The sequence below is a fragment of the Pleurodeles waltl genome, chromosome 9, assembly GCF_031143425.1.
Source record: "Pleurodeles waltl isolate 20211129_DDA chromosome 9, aPleWal1.hap1.20221129, whole genome shotgun sequence".
Lineage (NCBI taxonomy): Eukaryota > Metazoa > Chordata > Amphibia > Caudata > Salamandridae > Pleurodeles > Pleurodeles waltl.
The window spans coordinates 1,103,946,187-1,103,965,503 of NC_090448.1; the positions used below are offsets into that span (position 1 = coordinate 1,103,946,187).

At 52.1% G+C, this 19,317-nt stretch overlaps 1 protein-coding gene across 1 annotated transcript in view; it reads left to right on the plus strand.

The window, feature by feature from the left end:
- The first annotated feature begins 5,194 nt into the window (after positions 1-5,194).
- Positions 5,195-19,317, plus strand: part of TMEM229B (transmembrane protein 229B) — a 172,774-nt gene continuing 158,651 nt past the window's right edge. Inside the window, exon 1 of the mRNA XM_069208831.1 lies at positions 5,195-5,420. The gene's annotated coding sequence lies outside the window, so the exon portion shown is untranslated. The remainder of the gene's footprint in view (positions 5,421-19,317) is intronic.

Here is a 19,317-nt window from a genome sequence, read left to right on the forward strand (position 1 = left end):
GCGAGCCCTGCCCTGGTCAGTGCCCCTTTTAGTACTGCCTGGATTTGGAATGTGCTCAAGCATTCCCCATTCTCGTGTTTAAAGAGTGCCCTTTGCCCTTCTGGCATCCGCTCTAAGAAATTCTGCACGCTGCACACTGGGCATACTTTGCTGTCGTCCAGGCATCTCAGTTCCACCTTTGCCCCTTTACCGAATTGGTCGGGGTTTGGATTTCCTTAGTAGTATCTGAATGCGCCTTTGGCCTATCTGCACGTCTTGCTTTGTATGCATGTGTCGGTGTTCCCTACTTTGGAAGGGGAAACTAGCTCGCTTACCCTAAATGCCCCAAAAAATGCCAGTGAGAAAGCCGCTTTGAAGAGGGTGCTTTCAAAACTGTTCCGACAAAGGTTGTTCAGTACCCCCACCAGTGTGTTGAAATCGATTGGGCGCCGCCGGTCCTTAGCGGGCCCTTACAGCCTGTGCCATCCCTTCATTGCTGCCCTTATGTAGTGGGAGTTGGTGGGATCTCTGCCTGTTATTATCTTGCTGAAATGCGCCACTGCGGTCAAATGTGCCTGTGCCCATGACTTTGATTTTTTCTGGGTGAATGCCCAATGTATACATTTTTTCACTTCTATTTGCACTTCGTTGTGGCATGCGTGGTCCTTGAAACCTGTGACCTCCTGTATTGTTGTTGCATGTGCTGCATACCTTTTTGCTGTCTTTCACGCTAGGACGTGGACTACTAGTATTGACAAGTCCCCTCCACCAGCCCCCACTGGCTGGGGGGGAAAGGTGTCATCTCCCATTCTGCTCCTGGGGCTAGGCTCCTGAATCTCCTCATATGGAATCGAGAGAGTGAACTGCTTTAGTATTACTGGTGCCTTGCATGTGCCTCACTCTAATGTCGAGGTTGCCTGCCAGTTGCATTTTTACCATGTATCTCAATAATTTTAACACTAGTGTGCACTGTGACAACCCTTTATTGATCGTGTGCATGACCGCTTGGTTATCCGACCACAGTGTGAGCTTCATGTTTTTCAGCTGTTCTTGCCAGATTGTTAATGCCACTACAATGGGGAATAATTCCAAGAACGTGATATTCCTTGTGAGACCCAAGGCTGTCCACGTTTGTGGCCATTTCTTGGCGCACCATTTGTCTTTTAATATGGCCCGAAGCCTAGGCTGCCTGCTGCGTTGGTGCATAGTTCAATCTTTTTCACGGACACCCAACCCTCCCTCCATATTAACATGCCATTAAAATCTACCAAGAAATTCAGCCATGCCATCAGATCCCTTTTCACCCCCCATTCAACCTGACGTGGTGGTGTTTTTTCTTTAGCCCCCAGGTCAGGTGTTAAATTCGCCTGGCAAAAACCTTTCCTGCTGGGATGACCCTCGCTGCAAAATTCAGTTTGCCAATCAACTCCTGTAGCTCGCCTAGTGTTGCCTTCTGTTTGCCCAGTAACCCCTTAATGTACTTTGCCAGATCTTGTACTTTGTCTTGCGGGATGCGGGATGTGCCTGTTACTGAGTCCAGCTCTATTCCCAGGAAAACTAACATGGTGGAGGGGCCTGTGGTTTTGTCCTCGGCCAACGGAACCCCTAGCTTAGCTGTTAGGGATTGGAAAGCCTCCAGTAAGTCCTGTCATTCTGATCGGCTAGGCTGCCCTACAAATAGGAAATTGTCTAAGTAGTGTAGCTTTCCCCCACGCGGGTGTTTGTGCAGAGCCTATTCAATAAGTGTGCTGAATTTTTTAAAGTATGCGCAAGATATGGAGCATGGACCTGGGGTCCCTGCTTCTGGGAGTTCGCCTGCTTCCTTCTTGTCCCCTTTTTTGGCCCCTCTGCTTTCGTTCATCTGTCGCTTCTTTGCCTCGCTCTGTGGATCCTCCTCGTCTCTGGCTCCACCGCTTGTTCTGTCGCCAGTGTGCCCTTCTTGGGTTGGCACCTCGCTTGCCCCATTTCCCCTAATCTGCTTCAGGATCCAGTCTTTGCTGTGTGTCGCCGCCGCTTCCCTTGCTGCCTTAATGATTTCTTCTATGTTGAGTTCTTGGTTCTCTCCGTGGTTCTCCATGTTGAGCTGTGCCGGTGTCAGGGTCGCGTCACACGGTTGGGCTGTCCCCTGTTACCGATTTGTTGCTCTACACAGGTCGCGTCGCCCACTGGGCTGTCCCGGGTTGAGTCTGCGCTCGTGGTTGCGGCAAGGTCGTGTCGCCCTGCGGGCTGTCCCGGGCTGCTGGCTCTGCTCTGCTGCCCACTGCTTCTTCGCTGCTCCTGAGCGTTGTCCCTTCTTGGGGTCGCAGCCATGTTGCGTCTCCTCCGAGGGCTGTCCCTGGCGCTCAATGTCTTTGATCAATACAGGTTGTGTGCTTGCCCCACGACTTTTGCACTTCTCTAAAGTGACTCAGCTCTCTGTTAGTCCGGGTAAAATCTTGGATTTATTTTTTATTTTTTTGGGTCAGTCGTTCTCCCAGTCCGATTATCTCCTTTTGGCTGGCAAAAACTCCTTGTGTTGTTACTGCGGGGTTACTTATACTAATCCTACTTCTCTTCCGGCTGCTCGACAAATGGGGTCATGAGTTGTCATAAATCGTGTCTGTGCGTGTGTAGGAGCCGAGGGGTTAAATTTATTTTTGTCTGTGGAGGGGGGGCATGGCCTAATTCCCTTTTCGGGACGGTCAATTGGTGGGTGGGCGGGGTGCTCTCAGCACGCTCCCGGCACTCGATCCCTCTCTCCTTTTCCCTACTGCAAGCCCGGCCCATGCGCTGATCTCCTCTGGCGGCCTGGGTTATTTACCTAAATAATTGTGCCGGGGAGTGCCCTTGACTGCAGCCTCAGAAATGGGAGGTGAGAGGGGCATTCAACACGCGCTTCCAGCACCCGTTCTCTTTCTCCTTTGTGGCTCTTCCGCCCTCGCCTAACCAGCCTCCGCCTCGACTTTCTTTGTAGCGCGGTCCGTGCGCTGCAGACTATCGTGGCCCACCTGACTAAACTACTGCTGCTTCATGGGCCCTCCACTCGGGGCAGGCGTCTTGGGGTCCAGAACGATCCAGCTCTGCCGGATCCGAAGGTCATTTGCGTCCTCGAGGTACGCTTCCTGCTTTTCTTGCAACCACGCCACTGCCTCTCGGGTCGCGCTGGTCCTCGCTGCCTCCCGGGTCGCGCTGGTCCTCGCTGCCTCCCTGGTTGCGCTCGTCCTCACTGCCTCCCTGGTCGTGCTGGTCCTTAGTCCTTGCTTTGTGGAACTGCTCTGCTGCCTCCCTGGTTGCGCTGGTCCTCGTTGCGTCCTTGGTCTCGCTGGTCCTTGCTGGTCGCGATGGTCCTCGCTGCCTACCTGTCCGTGCTGAGTCGCTGCCCGGCCGCCCCAACGAAGAAAAAGGGTTCTGGTCCGGGCAGCCTTCTTTAAAACCCCAATCGTGCCACAGAGGCACTCACATAAAATTCAAAAACTGCAGTGGCCCCCATTGGGCCAAGCTAAATTTTACTGCCCCCCCTCCTTCCTCTTCCGCCTGTCCCAGGGCGTCGAGAAAGGGGGGGCCTTGAGGAAAGACCACTTCCGGGCCCCCCTCCTTTGTTTTCGCACCCCACATCGGCGCGATTTTACTCGAGGGCCTCAGCTGGGTTTCCGCTCCGGCCCCTCGAGCACCCTTTGGTTGCGGGCCTTCGCCCTATGAGTGTGGGAGGGCACCATCAGCGAGCTCCGATTGCTGTGGAAGGTGGGAATTCCGATGATCAGTTTGGCATGGTGCTGCTACATACAGATATCCGTAGCAGTCACTGGCCGTCCTCTGAGTGGCGTGGCGGTCGCCATCTTGAGAACTCGGCCGGCGGGATGGTTCATGACTTGCCCCTCTATGTTATTGGAGAAGCGGCATGACAGGGAACTCTGGGCTGTGGTCCCGGCTCCCCCTGGCAGTTTCCTGCTAAATGTTAGCCAAAGCAGGGGCCCAGGTCTACCGCATTCGCCTCTTTAATGTCTCAGACAGTGGAGCTCCGGATGGACGCTGCTACACGCGTGCCATGTTTGACCACATTTATTATTGTTTGCAATTATTTTACATTTGTAGTTTAATTTTATAACATACATTTTTAATATAACTTTATACAATACGTATGTACAAGTTATTTTTAAAGTTAGATGTTTGATAGTATGTATAGTGTATAATACTTCACATGTAATATACTTACCCATTTTTTAGGGTCGAGCCTGCAATAGCATGTGCTAGCGCACGCGTATCGCTTGTGAGACGCTGTAGTAGTTAGAAAAGGGCTCAGAGCCCCGCCCATGTCACGTCAGAGTCTTTCATTGGTTCGTGGGCTTTGCCTTTTAAAATCTGCTTGCTTTCATTAGTGGAAGACATGCATACGTCATGCCTTTTCTGGTGGTTAGCTCTCCTCGAGCGCAGTGACCAAGTACTGAAAACATATGAGGCCCGCTGTTTTCCACCTGGTATGCGGAGTACTTTTTCTCTTTTTTCGCAGCGCGATCTTGCTTGGCAAAAGTCGAGCACTTTGCATGACATCGACCCTGAGTCTGTTTCTATTTCCATTTTTTTAGCAGCGCGATCGCGCCCGTTTTTTTTCCATTTAATGAGGCAAGAAAAGTCCGGTTGGGAGTTTACAACTACTAATAGCTCTAACTCGGAGAAATGCGAGACCCGTTGCATTGCAAATGCTTGTTGATATTGTGGTCTTCTATATTACCTGTCGATATTGTTGACCTTATATACGAAGTACCATAAAGTCGATGTTTGTGTTAGTATTTTTGGGTGATAATTTTGGTGCCAGGATTTTTCTTGGCAATATTTCGCTATTCAAAATGCTAGATAAAAAAAAAACGTAAAAATAACATCTGTGCCAACTAAGCAACAGCTGAAAAACTTGCTGATATACTTGTTGAGTCAAGCGTAATCACCTGACTGTGAACTCAGAAACAAATACAACCTCACCCTCCTTTATTGCTTCCCCAGACAATATTGTCTTATTCTGCGTTTACAATTAAATGTAACTTGCCCCGCAGACCGCGGGCATTTATCAAGTCGTGTTAATTTGGATCTGTGCCAGAAGCAAGGGCCGCTGACGGCAGGCGGTTCCTGTGAATGGCAGGTCGGGAGCAGGTCAGGCTGAATTAAGAGCGAATGAACAATGCCACTCTCTGGCGCTCCTTGAACTTGGGCGGGGAGGACACGGGGGAGGCCGCGGTGGCGAGGGGGTTAAAGGAAGCAGGGCTCGTCGGAAGGGAGCATGTGCAGCTCACTGCCTCTGCCACTGTCTCCCTGGCACATTTCATCTCCAGCAGCAGCGGCGGCGGCGGGCGCATTGCAGCCATCAGCACCGTCCGCCTGGCATGGGGGGAAGCAAGAGGCTGAGCTGCTGCTGGGGCTGCTGAGAACCCCCCTCCTGGCTGCACCTGCGCTCCCCCGACCTCCACTGCACGGTAAGAGCCGGGGATGTGCTGTGTGGCTCTCGCTTTCCAGCCGGCAGCACCTGTGCACTCTGCCCGGTGTTGTCCTGTCTCGACCGCCGCCCGGGAGGGACTGTGCGCTGGGAAGCTGCTGAACGGAAGTGTGCGCTGGCCTGTAGCACCCCAGCGCTTGTATGCACGCCTGGCTCGCTGTGGTCCTTGCGAGGGCGCTGGGCTGTGATGGAGGTGGGGGGTTCAGAGCTCTCAGCGGCGGGCAGGAGGGTGGCAGCTGCCTTTGTGACCCTGCAGAGAGGGAGCTGGGCTGGGAGAGAGCCTCCCTGCTGCTGGGGCGCCGGTGACCTGCATAAACCCCGCAGGAGCCCCCCGGAGACCATCAGGCGGCGGCAGCACTGGAGAGGGGTCGGACAGGTGCCCCGGCACCAGCGCGTCCACAGGCAAGGAAGCGGTTCCCCCAGCGGTGCGCACTGTAGGGAAGGGAAGGAAGCCCGGCCGCTGCCGCGGAGAGGCGGATGCGCACCCCGCTGCCTCCGAGTGGGCAGTGCACGTCCCTGGGGCCACAGACCCGACGCAGTGCACGGCCCTGACCACAGACCCGACGCAGTGCACGGCCCTGGGGCCACAGACCCGACGCAGTGCACGCCCCTGGGACCACAGACCCGACGCTGTACAGACCCTGGGACCACAGACCCGACCCGACGCAGTGCACGGCCCTGGGACCACAGACCCGACGCAGTGCACGGCCCTGGGGCCACAGACCCGACGCAGTGCACGTCCCTGGGACCACAGACCACGTCCCTGGGACCACAGACCCGACGCAGTGCACGTCCCTGGGGCCACAGACCCGACGCAGTGCACGGCCCTGACCACAGACCCGACGCAGTGCACGGCCCTGGGGCCACAGACCCGACGCAGTGCACGGCCCTGACCACAGACCCGACGCAGTGCACGTCCCTGGGACCACAGACCCGACGCAGTGCACGGCCCTGGGGCCACAGACCCGACGCTGTACAGACCCTGGGACCACAGACCCGACGCAGTGCACGTCCCTGGGACCACAGACCCGACGCAGTGCACGTCCCTGGGGCCACAGACCCGACGCTGTACAGACCCTGGGACCACAGACCCAACGCAGTGCACGTCCCTGGGACCACAGACCCGACGCAGTGCACGTCCCTGGGACCACAGACCCGACGCAGTGCACGTACCTAGGGCCACAGACCCTGGGACCACAGACCCTCCTCGGGTCATGCGAGTATCCACCGCCTCAGGGGGGCTCAGAAGAGACCCCTCCGACCTAGCCTTGGGCTGCATCTCTCCAGATCTCCGTTCTCAGTCTTATTAGACTAAATGGTTCGCGTAAACCTTTAGAACAAGCCACCTGATCTGTAAGCAAAAGTGCCCCCGTTAACCTGGCCTCCGCCCCCAGTTTATACCTCGCGCCCTTCGCGATTCCTTTGAGTCACACACATCCTATCCGCGCTTTAAAGCGCCTCCCTCCCACTATGCGCTGCCTTTCTTTAAACCTCTGTTCTCTTCACCACTGAGTGCATATTAATCAGTTATTTATTATAGAGTTTACGATAAAGCGCGTTACAAAGTGCACGTGCATATACTACTGTTAGTACCCAATTCGTTCCGACCTCGGAAGGATAAATATCTCCACCTTTCTCTTCCCATTAACCGGTTTATGATTACAGTATTAGTTGATTTGCCTAGAATTACAGGATGTTGAGTCGACGCCGAGACTCGAACCTGGTCCCCCAAACTCAGCTCCTCTGACAATTACGCCACATCCTCTCCCTAATAATCGAGCCCCGGTCACCCCCGTGCCCATCCTTGTCTGCCCCGCACAATCAATTAACCCTTTCATGATCTCCGATAAGATTCTCCTGCTCCCCCTGGTTCTGCACCAGTCTCGAGTTCCCCCGCGTCCCGTCTCACCTCAAACACCCATTTTGGCAGGGAAAAGCTGCTCTCGCCCTCCCCTTTGACCGACGTCTTTCAATGTATCCCTTTTCCTATCTTTAAATCAGCCTCATCCTGTCTCTTCTTTCATGGCCGTTGTTTTCCACCACTGTAGCAAAGCTGACCATGTGGTTCTTTCTTTTAATACAAAGTGACCATTTGGTTAGCGCCCATCACACACAGTCTCGCTGCTTGAATAATAACTATCATTGTTAGATGAACTCCTTGCTGTTCCTGTTATCAGCGTCTGAATGCTGAAAGGATGCGCGCTCGGACCAAGGCTTGGAGGACGCACTCTTGGCAGACAGCCAGCCCCTCCGCTGCGCTCTCACCCCTCGTTGACGCGCACTCTTATCTCGAAGGCCGGTTCCTCTCACTCCGGGCGCCCAGGCTCAAGGCTTGCCCGTCTCTACATGCGGCCTCAAGGCGGCTCTCGAGGAATCAGTCTGCGATGCCTGACCCCATGTGAAGCGCCGGAGCTTCCCGGACCACCAGGCTGTGCGCTGCTCCCTGCCACCTTCCCCCTACCGCTGTCCTGCAAGCGCTCCGAGGCGGCAATATATGGCATGCAGCATTTCACCAGCGCCTAGAATTACAAGTATATAGGTGTCCCCGCTAAAATACAAAGCATGGAGTCTTACGTTTGTGTACTTTCATAACAGTCCTTTAGTGTTTACGCGTGGGATTGCATCTTCAAAGCACTGTCCTACTTGACGCCAGGATAGCGAACGACTAAACTGTCCTAATCGGGATTCCAACCTAATGTATGTTTATACCTTGTTTACTGTTAAAACCTGCGCCTTCGGTGTCCTTTACCCCTTTATTTATTATCCTAACGGTGGCGCACGCCTTTTTATCGGCCTTAGAATGATGAAAAGCTGAGTTGGTTCAGCGGGGATCCCAACTTGAGATTTGTAGGCTGCACACATATCTTTGGAGCAGGCAGTAGTCCGGGGAGATACTGGCACCCCATGTCTACTGGGGTACACTGAGCCCACAGATGGAGGCCTGCGCTGCAGCGACCACGGCGTAGGGCGATTGGGAGGGGTGGGGGTAGACTACTGAATGCTGCTCAGTACCCTGCTGGCGCATTTATCCCTCCATTTCACGGGCGCTTGCCCTAGTAGCATAATAGCGCCGTGCTTTGGAGGCTTACTGGGCAAACCTATTACCGTAATCCTCGAGCGAGACGCGTACGGTGTGCCCCGTGCCGTAGGGACGCAGCTGGTGGCTCCTGCTCCCATTGTACTGGATCAATTCTAGCAGGAGGGGTTTATAGCTCCCCCTCCCGTATCCTGCAGTGCAGGGTTGTTAGCACCTGTAAAGGTGTTATTTGCAAATGTTCTATGGAAAGAGGGTCACATTTTGGTGCCATTCCTAGCAGTGCCCATGGACGCATCATTTACAACAATCGTGCAACTAATAATATACTCGCAAATACAATTTTTTTGACTTAGCACAGCACTGAATTTGGGAACGCGAATTGTACAGATTATATACATATATATATATATATATATATATATATATATATACACACATATATGTGTGTGTTTTGCTTTATAAACTTTTAAATATTTCTCACAGAGTTCTGCTCGGTGTATCAGGGAGAGAGCCCTGCAGGGTCACCCTTTGACTCCCATTTACCTTAGAACCCACAAATTAATACCGCTATATTTGATTTTTAGAATTTATAGAGCGTGACGTTACCCTAAAAGGGCTTCTAGGCACGTGGATCGCCCTTCAAACCCCACCCCCCCACTCTGCGTCAGTCTATGAACATTGGTGAGATACCGGAGTCTTAGGGGCCCCTTACTGCCTCCTGTGGGGAAGGGGAGGGGCGCAGCATGTTGTTTTATCCCTCTGGCCAGGGGCAGGATACACGCAGACCTCTGTCACTACCCAAAGGATTATTTTCAACTTTTTCTGACTTCATTTACGATATGGCTTTCTTCACCGTGAGGTGAGGTGGTACTGTGAATAGAGTGCCCAGTGCTTAATTTGTAGGTGAGGTGGTACTGTGAATAGAGTGCCCAGTGCTTAATTTGTAAATAAAAACGGGCCGGTGCCCAAAGATTTCCTTTGAAACACGAAGCTGCTGCAATTAAGTGTGCGAGCACCGAATACTGAGGCAGAGTAATCCTGAAGCTATCTCGGGCCTCTACAATCCATTTATAGCCAGTCCCTGCCCTCTCAGCTCACTCCTGCAGCTTTCTTTCTTTGTGACGCTTTTCGTGTTTTTCCGTCTTTCCCATATGTGTCTTGGGAAGGAGTGAACAACACCACAAACTTGTTTGTGTGTAAAAGGCCGCTTTATTGGAACAGGTGCCCCTGCCAATTCCCCCCCCCCACCTGGGCCCCCACCTTTGCCTCACAAAACTAAAGCATCACTAGACATTGGATAAACTTATCCCCAGTCCTCTCCCTCCCCTAGCCTGCCCTCCCCCTCCCTACTCTCTTCCTGCCTTCCCCTGTCCTACCCGCTTCTTTTGAACCTGTCCGCTAATGTGCAGTTTCCTGCCTGTCCATCTCCGACTAATGGTCGTTCCCCCTAACTGCCTTAACTCCGGCCACCAGGTCACCTTCAACAAAATGGTGACCTGGCCACAAAATGGCTGTTTAAATAATCCACCCTCCCACCTAAAATGGCACCCCGGACGCCCAACAGCGTCGCAGGCAGTAGCACCCTTCCCAAATGATCCCGGGGGGGACTCCTCGTTCCTCCTCCTCCCCCCCCGGGACCCCATTTTGCTTGCGGTAAATGCTTGAAGCCGAAAAATATGCGCTTTCCCTTGAAGAGGTAATTGCAGATGCCCCACACCGAAAACCACCGGCTGAAATTAAGCACTGGAGGGGCCTGTAGAGGGCCGAGGGAGAAGCGGCTGAAAGAAGGTGCCAGCTGTCCCTGCTGGGGTGTGATAAGGAGCAGGGCCCACGCAAGCAGGGAGGGCAGGCTCCTGTGCTGGTGCAGAGAGGGCACATAGGGCCTCAGAAGCGGAGTGGACATCAGAGACAGAAACAGCCCCTTCGCTGCTGCAGAGAGGGCTCAGGGCATGCAGGGCCTCAGAAACGGAGTGGACATCAGAGACAGAAACGGTCACTTCGCCGGTGCAGAGAGGGCACATAGGGCCTCAGAAGCGGAGTGAACATCAGAAACAGAAACGGTCACTTCGCTGGTGCAGAGAGGGCACATAGGGCCTCAGAAGCAGAGTGAACATCAGAGACAGAAACGGCTCCCTTCGCTGGTTTAGAGAGGGCACTCAGGGCCTCAGAAGCGGAGTGGACATCAGAGAAAGAAACGGCCCCTTCGCTGGTGCAGAGAGGGCACACAGGGCCTTCTTTACATCCTGTTGTGGTGAATGAGGGAGCAGATGCCCTCTGCAGATGGAGGGCCAGGGGTGCCCATTCTGCTCACATGGCTCTGGTGCCCACTCTGCAACACTATCAGAAAGACATGGATGCCCACTCAGCACCCACGAGGGGCTATGAACTGTACCCCCTTGATGGCACTGGGTGGGCACTCATGCCAGTCTTTATAGTGCTGCCGAGTGGGCACAAGAACACTCTGTATCGGATGGATACACACACTATATAGATCCTGTATGGGTGCATAGTGAACACTCATCAACATATTAAGGCACTGAATCCTGTATGTGGCGTGGCATCTGAGAGCCTCAGGGAAGCGTGGGCACCCAAGACCCCCTGCGTACAAGGAGAGTGCTCTATAGGCCCCTATGCCCGTGTCTAGTACAGAGTGGGCCCTGGGGTCTTTTGGGCCAGGGGGAGAGGGCACAAATGGCATTCTGTAACTTTCTGTACTGTGCCCAGGGCACTGTGCGACACTGGTGCTGATGCAGAGCGGGAATCTGTCACCTTCCGTAGTCCTGTGCTAGTGTCCAGTGGACACTTCGTGTTCTGTGTTGCCCCAGTCTTGGTGCTGAGAAGGCACTCATGGCCCTATACTGCACCTCTGGTGGGGAAAGTTGGCATCAAAATACAAATATAGTGCTGATGCTAGCCCTGCTTTGCCACCCAATGCCCACTATGTTGTTATGCAGATTTGTAAAGGGCACTATCACCCGGGAGAGTATCCTGGCACTGAGCAGGTGTGAGTCTAGGCACACCTCGGGCCTAGTGGGACTACTAGAAAAGCCAGGTTCTGGTTGTTGAACAATTCAAGAAGTGATGAGGAGGCTTAGATGTGTAGCAGCAGGTCGTTCCATTCCCTACGAGCGATGTAGAAGGCTGAACCTCCAGGTCTGTCCTTCCAGAAGGCTGAAGCTCCAGGTCTGTCCTCCCGTATGCGAGGATTTGTGCAAGTAGAGGAGTCCCGTCAAGCAGAGGTGTCTGGAAGGTTTGTGAAAGCAGATACAATTGTTGAAGTGGGCACACATGGCCTTTTATAGATTCTGTGCTGTGCACAGTGGGTATCAAGGGCTTGGCTTTACAGTCCTTGAGCTGGCATAGAGTGGGCGTGCAATGCCTTTCATAGATCCTGTCTTGGTGCAGAGTGGGCAAGGCACTATGAGTCTGGCTGTACAGTCCCTGTGTTTGTGCAGAGTGGACACCACAGCATGGGCAGACAGTTCCTGAGCGGACACCCAAGCCCTTCTTTGTCCTGGTGCAGAGAGGGCACCAAAAAAACCTATTCTACACCTGTGCTGGTGAACATGGGCACCAGAAGACCAATCGTGCGCAGGTGCTAGTGCTGCTTTGGTGCCCAGTGCCTTCTGGTGAACCTGTAGTGAGCAGAGTGGGCACTCGTGGCCTTTTACGGACCCTAGTGCTGCGCATATGGGGACCAGGAGCCTGGGTCACAGTTCGTGTTTAGAATGGGTATGCATTGCCTTTCACACATCCTTAGTGCGGAGTGTCCAGGCACCCTGATGCTGTCTATAAAGTCCCTGTACTAGTGCAGGGTGGGCACCTACAACCCTGTCACCTGTGCTGGTGCAGAGTGGGCACCAACAGCCCTGGCCCCTGTGCTGGTGCAGAGTGGGCACCAAAAGCCCTGACACCCATGCTGGTGCAGAGTGAGCACCGACAGCCCTGGCCCCTGTGCTGGTGCAGAGTGGGCACCGACAACGCTGGCCCCAGTGCTGGTGCAGAGTGGGCACCTACCTTCCTGGTCCCTATGCTTGTGCAGAGTGGGCACAGATAGTCCTAGCTCCTGTGCTGGTGCAGAGTGGGCACCAACATCCCTGGCCCCTGTGCTGGTGCAGAGTGGGCACCGACAGTCCTAGCTCCGGTGCTGGTGCAGAGTGGGCACCGACAGCAATCGTGGCCCCTGTGCTGGTGTAGAGTGGGCACCGACAGCCCTGGCCCCTGTGCGTGCTGGTGCAGAGTGGGCACTGACAGCCCTGCCCCCTGTGCTTGTGCAGAGTGGGCACAGATAGTCCTAGCTCCTGTGCTGGTGCAGAGTGGGCACCAACAGCCCTGGCCCCTGTGCTGGTGCAGAGTGGGCACCGACAGACCTAGCGCCGGTGCAGAGTGGGCACCAACAACAGTCGTCACCCCTGTGCTGGTGCAGAGTGGGTACCGACAGCCCTGGTCCCCGTGCTGGTGCTGAGTGGGTACCGACAGTCCTAGCTCCTGTGCTGGTGCAGAGTGGGCACCGACAGCAATCGTGGCCCCTGTGCTGGTGTAGAGTGGGCACCGACAGCCCTGGCCCCTGTGCTGGTGCAGAGTGGGCACCGACAGCCCTGGTTCCCGTGCTGGTGCAGAGTGGGCACCGACAGTCCTAGCTCCTGTGCTGGTGCAGAGTGGGCACCAACAGCAATCGTGGCCCCTGTGCTGGTGCAGAGTGGGCACCGACAGCCCTGGCCCCTGTGTGTGCTGGTGCAGAGTGGGCACCAACAGCCCTGGTCCCCGTGCTGGTGCTGAGTGGGCACCGACAGCAATCGTGGCCCCTGTACTGGTGTAGAGTGGGCACCGACAGCCCTGGCCCCTGTGCATGCTGGTGCAGAGTGGGCACCGACAGCCCTGGCCCCTGTGCGTGCTGGTGGAGAGTGGGCACCGACAGCCCTGGCCCCTGTGCTGGTGCAGAGTGGGAACCGACAGCCCTGGTTCCCGTGCTGGTGCAGAGTGGGCACCGGTAGCCCTGGCTGGTGCAGAGTAGGCACCGGTAGCTCCGCTCCTCTGGTCCAGAGTGGGCACCTACCTTCCTGGTCCCTATGCTTGTGCAGAGTGGGCACAGATAGTCCTAGCTCCTGTGCTGGTGCAGAGTGGGCACCAATAGCCCTGGCCCCTGTGCTGGTGCAGAGTGGGTACCGACAGCCCTGGCCCATGTGCTGGTCCAGAGTGGGCACCTACCTTCCTGGTCCCTATGCTTGTGCAGAGTGGGCACAGATAGTCCTAGCTCCTGTGCTGGTGCAGAGTGGACACCAACAGCCCTGGCCCCTGTGCTGGTGCAGAGTGGGCACCGACAGACCCAGCACCGGTGTAGAGTGGGAACCAACAGCAGTCGTCACCCCTGTGCTGGTGCTGAGTGGGCACCGACAGTCCTAGCTCCTGTGCTGGTGCAGAGTGGGCACCGACAGCAATCGTGGCCCCTGTGCTGGTGTAGAGTGGGCACCGACAGCCCTGGCCCCTGTGCTGGTGCAGAGTGGGCACCGACAGCCCTGGTTCCCGTGCTGGTGCAGAGTGGGCACCGGTAGCCCTGGCTGGTGCAGAGTAGGCACCGGTAGCTCCGCTCCTCTGGTGCAGAGTGGGCACCGGCAGCCCCGGCTCTTGTGCTGGTGCATAGTGGACACCGGTAGCCCTGGCCACTGTGCTGGTGCAGAGGGGGCACCGGTAGCACCGCTCCTGTGCCGGTGCAGAGTGGGCACCTACTGCTTTCTACAGTACTCGTCCGTGAGACTGGGACTTCAGCCCCCACTCTGCGCATTACCGTAGTACCTGTTGTAGAGCGGCTACGCGGTGCGCTCCATTCATCGCTGCCAACACTGACGTGACTAGAGTAGGATTCCTGCTTGATTCGACGCAGGGCTTTTAGCAGCCTTTGCAGTTACTGGGAAGGCGGGGGGAGGGGCGCCGTTCTCCTCCTTCCTGTACTGCTGCAGGAGGAGCCCACGGGGATGTGATGAGAGTGACAAGGATGGAGATGCCCCGTAGGGGCCGGGTGCCCGGGATCACCTCTAGACTCACAGTGTGCCGCGTCCCCCTGAGGTGGCGGAGGTGGGTTGCGGGGGGCGCTGAAGACACCGACCGTTCTGCTGCAAGATGCTGTTGAAAAGACTGCAGTTGCCCCCTACTCCTCCCCGGCCAGGCGCCTGGGAATGCTAGTCAAACTGTACACACCCCGCGAGTAAAGCACCTGCTGGAGCGCCCTGTGCGCCACCCGAAGGTCACGGATTAAATGTTGGCAGGGCCCACGAGCCCTGTTATCCTTCCAAGGTGGCTGAATCCAGGACCGCCGAGTTTGTTAATGAAAACATGGTTATGTGCACCAGGAGACAATTTGTAGCGTGCACTTTATACATGGTCGATATTAATTTAATGTAACTGTTTTTTTTTTGTTGCTTTGAAGCCAGGAACCAAGGCTGGCCACCGAAGACAGAGTCGGTATAATTAAGGCAATCTACCCCCTCAGTTGTTTCATACTTAGAAGCGCAAGAAGCAATTTTTGTTGTGTTTCACTGGCAACGCAGAGATCCACACATGATATGTGGAAAGGGACTAAAATTATGTAAACTTGTACATTTAATGAGCACATTCCTTTGTCGCTTCTTTTGATTTTACATAATACTGCTTCTGATGATAAGTTTTGTATATGTTATGTACAACTTGTTCATTATAACTCCCCAAGTGTGGAAAAACACTCAATAATGCATCCTGTTCCTAGTGTGGTCGACGTTTAATGGAAAGTTGCCTTAAACTGTCCATTTTAAGGACTTTCGGGTCCCGGGGCAAGACATATTTTGATTGGGGCCACGTAACGCATTTGAATTTTTTTACCCATTTCCTGCGAATTCAAGAAAACATGATGCCAAGGAATACTAAATTATATATAAACCTTTCACAGGGTCACACAAAAACAGCTGAAGTTTGTCCTGCATGGTGTCCCCAAAAACCTTAAGATGACACCGGGATGACAGAGTAAGAAGTAGAGGTAGGCAGAGAGGTAGACAGGTTTAGATAGAAAAAATAGAATAGAGAGGTGGTTCTCTTTCCCTGAAGGCCCCTTGGAAAGTTAGGGCCTTGGACAATTTCCCTCTTTGCTCATGCCTTAAAACGTCTGGATTCTAGGGTGGCAGATGAGGGGGCGATACCCTGTAGCGGGTCCCAGGATGCTTGATTCCGGTCCAGGGAGGACCTGACCTGGCAGTTCGGGTTGGACTGTTTCCATGGGTAACAGGGTCAAGACTGATTTGCATATGGCTGGGTCCAAACTGGGATGGTGTGGCGGGCAAAACAAAATGGATTAAACCCAGATCCTTGTGACTTGTGAATATTTCCATTGTTTAGCATTCATCCATCATCTGGTCTTTTTGCGTAAACGCCTTTAGACATAAACACATTGAATCTGATTCACAGACCGCCTGTGGGCCCAACAGCTACCCATAACAGGGATGTCAGAAGCTTTCATGGGCAAAAGCTTTAACAGGGCACTCTCGTAGGTTTATAAGCCAAGAAAAAGCTGTACTAAGGAAGACATGGGCTCCGGGGAAAGTGAAAACACCGCTTGGCACCAACTAGTGGTGATGCCAATTTAGGTCCATTCAAAAGGAACAGATAAGGCATTCTGTTTTATTATTTAAATACCTGTAACAGGAGAGGTGGTGCCTGGGGCAAAGAGTTCCCAGCTACTCTTCCCTTTTGACCTCCCTGACCCACAAAAAGATAATTGTTAATTATTATCATTATTAACAAGCATTTATAAAGTGCATTGTTCACCTAACTTGTATTTTGGTGCTAGCAAACTGCCTGTGGCACATAAAACGTCTCAAAACTGCAACGGCAAGCTGAACCACGTTCAAGCTTTTTATTTAGGGAAGAGCCATGTTTTTAAGTTCCTCCTAAAGCTATTCGTATTTCCATCAGTGCCAAGGGATGCCAGCAATTTATTCCATAGCAGAGCAGCCTTAACCTGGAAGGACCTACCGCCAGACCTTGTCTTCCTGAAACTTGGGACACAGAGTAGGTAAACTGACGCACATCATAGGATCCTCTGAGGCCTATAGTGACTAAATTTTCTTTGCAGAAGTGTAGGCCCTGCACCATTTAAGGCTTTAAAGACTGCACACATTGCTTTAAAAACAATTATTTCTTTAACTGGTAGCCAGTGTAGCTCTCTTAAGGTGCTTGAGGCAAAATCAAATCCAGATTTATTAAGTGCAAGCTTTGCTGTTATTTTTTTAACCCAATCGAGCCTTTTAAGTAGATACTCAGGGGCACCAAGCAGAAGTGCATAACAATAGTCAATTCTGCTTAAAACCGTACATTGCACCACCATATTCCTTGCTGGCTGCGGTAATGATGGAATAATCTTTCTTAGATTTCTCAGCAAACCATAACATGTAACAGCCGTCTTATTAATATGGGTTTCCATTGATAGATTTTCCTTCATAAAGATCAGATTTCGAATCATCTGGGCAGTATTGATGTTCTCAGTGTTATTCTTGGGCCAGAAAATGCTTGGCAGTGAAAACAACACTTTGGAAGGGGAGCTGCATAGAAACTCGGTTTTACTTTCGTTAAATTTCAGAGTATTCTGCTTGAACCACTTTTCCATCTCTAGTAGGCAGGTGTGCAGCCTATCTGTCTGGATCAAACTGTTATCATCTAGGGATAGGATAATCTGGGAGTTGTCCGCATAGTTCACAAACAAAATCCCATATGATTTGATCAGAATCAGTAATGACCGTAGATACACATTGAAGAGAATGGGGCTTAGCGCTGAGCCTTGGGGACCCCCATGGACCATTTCCTTGAATTCTGACCGGAAACGAGGAAGTACAATTGCTTGGTGCCTGTCTGACAAGTACGATTCTACCCAGTCTAAGAAGATGCCTTACAACCCCATTCCCTTCAACCTACTGAGCAATATTTGATGGTTAACAGTATCAAAAGCAGCTGACAGATCTAACAGGATCATTACTACCGCCTTCCCACCGTCAACCGTCATTCTTAGTTCATCCATAGTATGGATTAGTGCTGTTTCTGTGCCATGTGCCCGTCTGAAGCCCGTCTGTTCATTTTCCAGGATATCATGGTTTTCTAAATAACTGGCTAATTCCTTGTTGACATATTTCTCTGTGATCTTTACCGGATATGGAAGCAGAGAGTTTGGCTGGTAGTTCCTAATATCATTTATGTCTGCCGATGGATTTCTTCAATAAGAGGGTAACTAGTGCATTTTCCAAGCAGATTACACTATGCCAGTGGACAGGGATTGATTGCATACCTTTAATAGACTCGGGTATAATTCATCTGCTTTTTCTTTCCAGAGCAAGGGCAGAATTGGGTCTAACATAGAGCCTGAGGAAATAGACAAAGCAAGTTATCTGAACTTTTCTTCTTTCACGATTTCCATGTTATCTAGTTTGCTACAAGACCCCCTGCCCTTGGTCGGTAATGCCGGATAGTAGGGTCGTACTGGTAGGCCTATCATCGAGCTGAGGTTCACATTTATCTTGGGATAATTATCTTCCTTAATGTCGTTTATAATTAGCTCAATTTGTTTGTGAAATTAATCTGAAAAGTTATTGCATAATTCCTGCGATTGCTTCACTGTTTGATGCACGCAGTCAGGATTCACAAAATCTTTCATTATACTAAATATTTTTTTAGTTTTATTTTAAACTTCCATAATAGGCATAGTATAGTTCGTTTCTTTGGCTTTCCTAATTTCCCTTTTGTAATGATTGAATGCAGTTTTTAAGTGTGTCTTCTCGTTTTCTGACTATGCTCTACACCATTGGCTTTCAAATTTCCTGCAGTTCGTTGTACTTTCCTTCAAAATTACTGTGAACCAAGGTGCTGACTGTTTAAGTTTCGCAGTCAGTATTTTCATAAGTATAATTTTATCTACCGTCTGTATGACTGATTTCTGTAAATATTCATAGGTTTCCTTCACTGAGCCTTTCTCATCATAGCAGTTTTGTAAGTCAAATACCTTTCTCTCATTTATTCTCTTTAGCTTAGACCAGGCTCTTCCTTGCACAGTTTTCTTGATTGCTATTTCTTCTACCTCTAGTTTAGGTCTAGTTAGTTCGAATGTCACTAATGAGTGATCAGACCAGCTTACTGGGGTCAGATCCCTATCTACAATCAGGCCTGGTGGCGCGAGTATTAAATCAGTGGTATGCCCTCCTTGATGTGTTGGCCATTAATCATTTGTTTCAGACCTAAAGTCTCACATGAACCTATGAAATCTCTACTTTGATGATGTAAGGTACTCGCTGCCCAAATATTTAAATCCCTGAATATCCAGAAATTGGCATGAGTCATAGCAAGATTTGTAACCAAGTTCAGAAATGGTTGAATAAAGTCCTGTAGAGTCCTGGTGGTCTATTACACAGAAGTCCTGAGATGACTAACCCACATCTTTCTTTTAGGGAAAACCCAACAGTTCCACCCCTTGTAGTACGTCTGTTTGGAGGGTAGTTAGCACCCATTTTGCTTTAAAAATAATCGCTACCCCTCCACCTCTTTTTCCTGTTCTAGTTTGATGGATGACTTTATAACCTAGCAGGCATGTAAAACCCAGATCCACTCCTGAAACCGTGGGATCCAGATTTCTGTAATAAAAAGAAGGGCCCACTCATTTGACTCCAGTAGGAGGTTTAATTCAGGGGCATGTTTCACAAACAAGCGTGCATTAATAAGTCCGCATTTAATCACTTTGCCTCGCCGCTTTACCTTCCCACCTCCTCCCTTAACTAGTATTGTATTTTTCACTGCACTTTCGTCCCGAGTTTCTGCCCCACCACTCTCACCTATT